Here is a 6889-nt window from a genome sequence, read left to right as displayed (position 1 = left end):
CTCGGGAACCTCCACCGTAGTAACAAATATTAAAGGGGGGGAGTGTTTAGGACAAGAGGGTTTGGTAGCACACAAGTTCACAAATTTTCTGCTAGAGTTTTAGGTTACTTTTTGTCTATTTGAGCCTCGTATTAAGCCCCTATTTATAGGGAATGGGAACAATTAGGGTTTTAAGCATTCTGCCGCAGCAGGTGTCATGCGCATCTGAATGGGTTGCGTGCGACATCCTTGCGCAATTGAATTAGTTGCGCTGCTATAGGCAGCAGAACTGATTGTCTTGCTCGCTGTATTATGGTAAGATTCGATTTCATATTTTTATGAAATTCTGAATCTTTCGCAAGCGCATCACTGGCAGTTGCGCTGGGTGTTGTGCGCAACCTTGTGAGTTGCGTGCGCCAGACCAACGCAACCCATTAAGATGTGCGCGGATATATCCGCAGCAGCATTAATTTTAACCTAAGCGCCTCTAAATCCGTCATTTTTAGGGTTTAAGCTCGGGCTTAAGCCTAATTATGATCGGACTTAGTTGATTGGATCTTAATTCTTTTGTTTTTGGGTTAGGCTAGTTTTTTTTATGTTCTTGCAATTCAATCAGTTATCCATAAGTGTTCTTCACGTTAATCCGACACGAAGATGGTTTTATTTATCGCCGTTGCACTTCCTGTCGGGACAAGAGGCAAAAAGTAGATGTCTACAGTTAGCCCCCACTCTGATTGAGTCTAGAATAGACTAGGATCAAAGTAGTCAAGGAAATAGATCCGAGACTTTTTCTGCGAAGTCCTCAAAGAATAGAGAATCTTTCAGAAATGTTTAAGGATGTCGAAACGGTCCTTGATTCGCTAAGTGCTTGAGACAAATAGCTATTAAGGTCAGAAAAAAGTATTTTCTAGTCTTAACGCGCTAAATAATCTAGATTGATCCTTTGCAATTGTAGAACACTTTTACAAGTAAAGGTGTTCTGGATGATGTCACGTCATGAGAAGAAATTGGTTTAAAAAGGATTAAAGGGGATGATATCCTCTCAGTCATGTCATCGTTGGTCTAAAGTCCCTCGATATGTAATTGAAACTTTAGCCTAATTTTAACAAGTTGTAAAGATGATAAAAAGAGTGTTTCGGCTTTTGCAACCTAACATGTGAATAAAGCTCTTGACAATTCGCTTGTCAAAACGCAATACTCGGTGTCACAAGATAGAAATACATGTCTTAGGACTGGAGGCATATATACAAATCTAGTGAGAGAGAAGAAAATCGGCTACTCTCTCAGCAGTTTTGTCAACAAGATGAGAACACGTGTCTCAGGACTGGGCACACGTGCCTACATAGATGCGACATCGCATATCGCTCTTTATATAGGGGGCGGACGACATCCTAACTGTCCGGTAAGCCAGTAAGCTCACTAACTACCGTTTTTGCTTCCAATCAAGAAGTGTCTGTTCTCGAATGGTTTGGCGCGCCTGTCGACTCGTGAGCTAACACCTAAAGTAAAGAAATTCTATCTTTTAACTACGAGAGGTAGATCTTGTTAAGCTAAGAAGAGGTGAAATTTTACACAACACCTACGCCATATATTTTTACTCCGCATGAACGTCGTCCTTTTTGCTGTGCACTCCAAAAAGATAGAAAAGAATGTGACATTTCTAAAGTCAGTATCGTAAAATGACAAACCTGTCTATGGGAGCTTTTGCGTAAACCACCACTACAGAACGTCTTAAGACACTCTTACGAAAAACGTCCAAAACGTATGCTTGGGGAAGGCACAAAGCACGGTGTGTATGAAGGATGATGCAAAAAACTATCAAAGAAGAAAACAAATCACAAAATGCAAAGCAATTAAAAGAAATCTCGATAATTTGTGCACCATTACGTCTAACAACGAGAAAAAACCGTTAAAAGTTAATCAAACGGATCGAAATTCAAACACTGGTCTTTTAGGTGACCAGTATCCGCGCGCAACTCAGTGGGTCGCGTTTACCAAGTGCGCACATCGTTTTGAGTTGAGCTGGATTATCACGCGCAACTGATTCAATTGCGCGCGACATTTAAATCAGCAAAAAGAAATCGCGGAGCGCGATTTTCATTTTACTCTTTCTCTCTCCTTCCTTCGCCATTTTCGATCCTTTCTCTCTCTTAAAACCTAGGATTTTCTTGTTTTTCGAAGCTAAAGGAAGTAGATCTCGTCCTCTATTCACATTTGTCATAATCTAATGTAAGTTTTTTGCTAAATTTTGTTTATTTTTTGCTTAATTCGGACGATTTTTGAACCACAAAACCCCAAGTTTCGAATTCGGAGTTTTTTTATTCGGTCCATTATTCTTGAAATTGTTTGTTCCGTGTTATTATACTATGTTTAAGGAGTGTTCTACAACAAATTTCATGAAAAATAATTAAGTATTGAACCTTGTATGAGCATTTCCTCGTTTAAGTGCGTTCTTGCAATTTTCCTTCGAAATTTAGCTCGAATTTGTCGTTTTGCTTGCTCATTTTGGTTTAAATTGTTGATTATGAAATAAATTATAGGATTAGAACTAGTATTACTTTCATGAATCATGTTTTGAAAATTTTGAATCCGGAAAATGGCGCGAAGTATATTCTTAGCTTGTTTTTGCCATGTTCGAACTTCAAGATTGTTTGGTAGACGATAACTATGTTTGTGTTACTATTGTTCTCCTAAAAGTAGTTTATTCTTTGAGATTTAGGAATATAATCTCTTGAATGCTTTAGTTGAAACTAGTATAGGATGGCTCCTCCCAACTGGGACCCTCGGGTCCTTAAGTGGGACCCAGACCATCACGTTTCGATCAGGAGTTAGCGTGGCATAGTGAGTTCTTTTACGTCTCCGTTTTTTTGTTTCTCTCTCCTTAAAACAAGCCATAACCGTATTATTTTTCATATGTTTTTTTTAGAGTGAGCCTGACATGCGTTTGTACCGCTCGGGTGACTTAAGGGGCAATTTTGAGAGTTTACCCGACGTGGTAAAGGAGGTAGTGGAGCTTTTGGGGATCAGCCCCCAGCTGGCGGCTCTTCGGGATTTATCGAGTTAGCCTGCGTCGTCAGTTTTCCTTCCTGGGTTGCTGGAGTTTTAGTGGGATTCCACCAACACTTTCCACTTCCCATGGGGAGAGATGACGGTTACCCCTTACAATTTCTCTTTAATTACGGGCTTTCTTTTTGGAGGTGAGCCTGTAGCCATGGAAGTCATTAAAGGGTCAGACGAGAGACTGCGTGACCTTGTGGGGGACCGCCTTGCAGCAGCCCTCTACTTGTATGTGCAGTCTTGTCCGTACTCAGTTCTTGCCGACGAGTTGTCAGTTGATGAGGTTGATCGATAGTGTACACCTGAGAAGCTGGCTCGGATATACATGGCTCACGTTCTTTCTGTCCCTATCTTGAGTGATCGGGGGGAGCATTTCGCCATTAGGTTACTTCAGGTGGGCGGAGGTGTCGTATGTCTGTATGCTTACAGCTATGGGCAAGGCAACCCGAGTGATAGATTCTACGGCGGCTATTGAAGTGCCTCGGATCTCCATTTCATGGCATGGTCGTATCCTCGAGGTGCGTGTTTATTTTTTACTAGGTTATCTTTTTTAGTCACCATTTTCGCCTTTTGATCTCATTTTCTTTCTTTTAGGCTTGGGGTACTCGTACCTGCCTTTCTTAGCCCCTAGGATGCTTGAGGCGGCTCGCTTTCCTATCGGCCATCGTCTGGTCACGATTAAGAAAAAGCGAGCGACTTTCGCCAGAGGATTCTTTCGGCGACTCGTGCGTCGATGAGTATTTTAACAACACATGTATATATTTATTGTTATTGTTATATTTTTTGATGATTTTTCATGTGGTTGAGTAGATCGAGCTCCGTCCTTGGAGTTTAATCGTCGGAGTCCTTGAGGATGTCTGGTCTGGCATGGTTCATTGTCGTTTCCGGGCCCTTTATTAGGGACTTCCGGTGCTTCAGAGGACAGACGCTTGGTTTTTAAGCGAGCGTGTTCTCCGGCAGTCTTCGTCCGAGGAGCCTTTGGTTCCTGCGGACCCTCTGATCCGGATGCTGCGTCCGGACTTGCTGTCTACCGAGGATCGAGCTAAGGCAATCCTTGGTTATCCAGCTGAGCATCTTGTGCTGTCGGATGCATCTTACCTGACATTTGTTGTATCCAGGCTGACTCCTTTTTCAGCTTTTGTTCCGGGTAGTATTTTTACTATCTTTTTTTATTTTTTATTTTTTTTTATTTTCGGAACATTGACTCTTTAATTGTATTTTCAGCGAGCCGAGCTAGGCGGTTGGGTGCATCTACGGCGTAGATCACGTATACCGATGCTTTTGGGTCGGTAATTCGTGAGATTCTCCTAGCAGCGGAGGATGAGGACATACCGTTTGTTCCTGAGTCGGTATGTTTATTTTGTATATGTATTTATTATTTTTTCTTTCACATACATTTGTTTGATAACTATCCTTGTATTTAGGGAGTCGCCGAGCAGCCTGACTTCCTTTTGTATTTTTTTTTATTATGGAAAACAGATGTATATATATTATTTTTTTGTACATATGACACACATATTTTGTATATATATCATTTTTTTTTTTGAAAAGAAAAAATTTCCGAGGGAGGGAAAGGGTTCCCGACTTACCCCCCTCGAAAAAATAACAAAAAACCAAAAGAGAATGGAAAAAAGGAAAAGGAAAGGAAAAATATAGAGAAAGGAAAAAAGAAAGAGGAAAAGGAAAAAAGAAAGGTGAAAAGAGAAAAGGAAATAAAGAAAAATAAAAATAATAATAAAAAAAAAAAAAGTTATAAAGAAAATAATAAAAAAAAAAAAGACACAAAGAAAGAGGGAAAAGAAAAGGAAATAAATGTTAACAAAGTCAAGCGTATGATTAGTCATAAGATTTCGTTAATATTCCGATATTTTGTAGTTCAAAATACGGAAATAAGCCTAAGAACATGTCGCGCCAGTCAAATCGCGCGCAACTGGATGGGTTGCGAGCGGCTGTCGCGTACATGTGAATTAGATGCGCACGCAACTCATGAGATGCGCGCGCCGCCTACGGGTAAACTTTCCTTCGAGCGAAAATTGCCGAAAATTTGCCCTTCTTATGTCTATTTAAAAGTGGTTTCATATAGGCTTTTGATCATCTCGCATTCATTCGTTAGTAGTACTATAAAGAAAAAAAATTAATCTCTCTACTTTCTCTCTTTTTTGATTTGTTTTGAACAATGGTAAAAACCTTCAACGTTTGAAACAATGGGTCACTACCATTTCAATTGAGGATAAATTAGCTTTCAAAATATACCACCTTTACCCTCTATTGAACTTTATGCAATTAGTTATAAATTTTGACTTCCTTCATGCTATTGCTAATCATTGGGATTCGAATCACCATCTTTTCCTCTTAAAGGGGATGAAATTGTCCCATTACCTGGCGAGTTTGAGGCTCTACTAGGTTTCCCTGCAAATAATCTCCCCGTGACATATACTCCTAACTTGTCGGATTCCAAACCTATATTTCAAAGATTTTTTGGTTTAAATGACAATAATATGGCCAATATGGGAACTGAAGAAGGCGTGAATTTAGTTCAATTTATTGAACACATTGTCTCCCCTCGTGACAACTTGACTAAACCACGTTTTAAAATTCGTGCTTTATGTTTTTGTCTTGTTGTCAATTGTTTTCTTAGGACATGTAAAGAGTATGGAGATTATTCTATGGTGTCCATAATGGAGCAAATAGAGGGGTGTCACTCATTGGCCCCTTTGGCTCTAACAGAAACTTTTCTTTGCTTGAATCGCCTTAGAGGAGACCCTAACGAGAACAGTTTCACGGGAAGTCCACTCCTATTACACGTTTTTTTTTTCTTCGTGTTTTCAACGCAAGTAATAAAGTTGCGCTGGTCATACCAGCGCAATCTTCTGGGATGCGCGCGAGTGGTGCGCGCAACTAGATTTGATGCGCGCGCCACCTGCTTATGTAACGTCGCAATAATTTTTTCTCTTCTTTTTTTTCAGATTTAGCTCATGGAGCGTTTGTGAATCGTTGATCAGCCACAAAATCTTGAGGCTAACGGAGGGAGAACATTCCCCGGACGTCGAATTCTCTACAAGCATAAGAATGAAGAAGAATGGACGTCGTTTTTCTGTCATGGGGTTCCTGACATACACTTAGTGATTCCTTGGTGGAACATAAGTAGTATGATTGGGAATAGTTTCTATTATCCCTACATTAGGCTTTAAGCCTTTCTAGTACTACTTACATCTTTCCTTGCAGGGTGATGAGACAATATGGGATGAAACAGATTATTCCCCCACAAGATTGTGATGCCCCTAAGGATGTGATCTTTAAACCCAAACGAATTCCTCGTTGGATGGAATATTGGTCAATTCTTTCTAGTGGGTAGTGTAAAATCCCACAACGAGCATTGTACTATCTTCTTTTTACAAAGCTTGGATGAATGCGGTGGACATGGGAGAGCTAAATAAGGCTCGATCACAAAATTAAGCTGCTTTGTTCCACAATCAACCCAAGCCTTTGATGCATTCGACCACTACTACTACTTCTAATGGCCAAAACAAAGGAGTGAGAAGAAGGTTAGACTTCTCCTCATCACCTATGGCTCGTTCAAGGGAACCAAAAAGAAAGGCTCCTCCTAAACGTGCGCAAAAGGGTGTGAACATTAAGGAACCTTCACTAAATCCTCGAAAAAAGGCTCCAACGAATGACAAAGGAAAAGGGGAAAGAATTGAAAAATCTTTTATTCCAAGGTTGAAGAAGAACGTTTGGGTTAAGAAAAAGAGCGAAGGGTGAAGCTCTAAGGTTGCTAAAAGCACTACAATGGAAACTACTCCTCCTTCCACTATGACGATTGAGGATATAGTAAAACCTTAGAGTGTTACAC

Source organism: Chenopodium album, chromosome 18 (genome assembly GCF_948465745.1).
Source record: "Chenopodium album chromosome 18, dcCheAlbu1.1, whole genome shotgun sequence".
Classification (NCBI taxonomy): Eukaryota; Viridiplantae; Streptophyta; class Magnoliopsida; order Caryophyllales; family Amaranthaceae; genus Chenopodium; species Chenopodium album.
The sequence above is the reverse complement of the archived record's forward strand: the minus strand, read 5'-3'. Positions refer to the sequence as shown.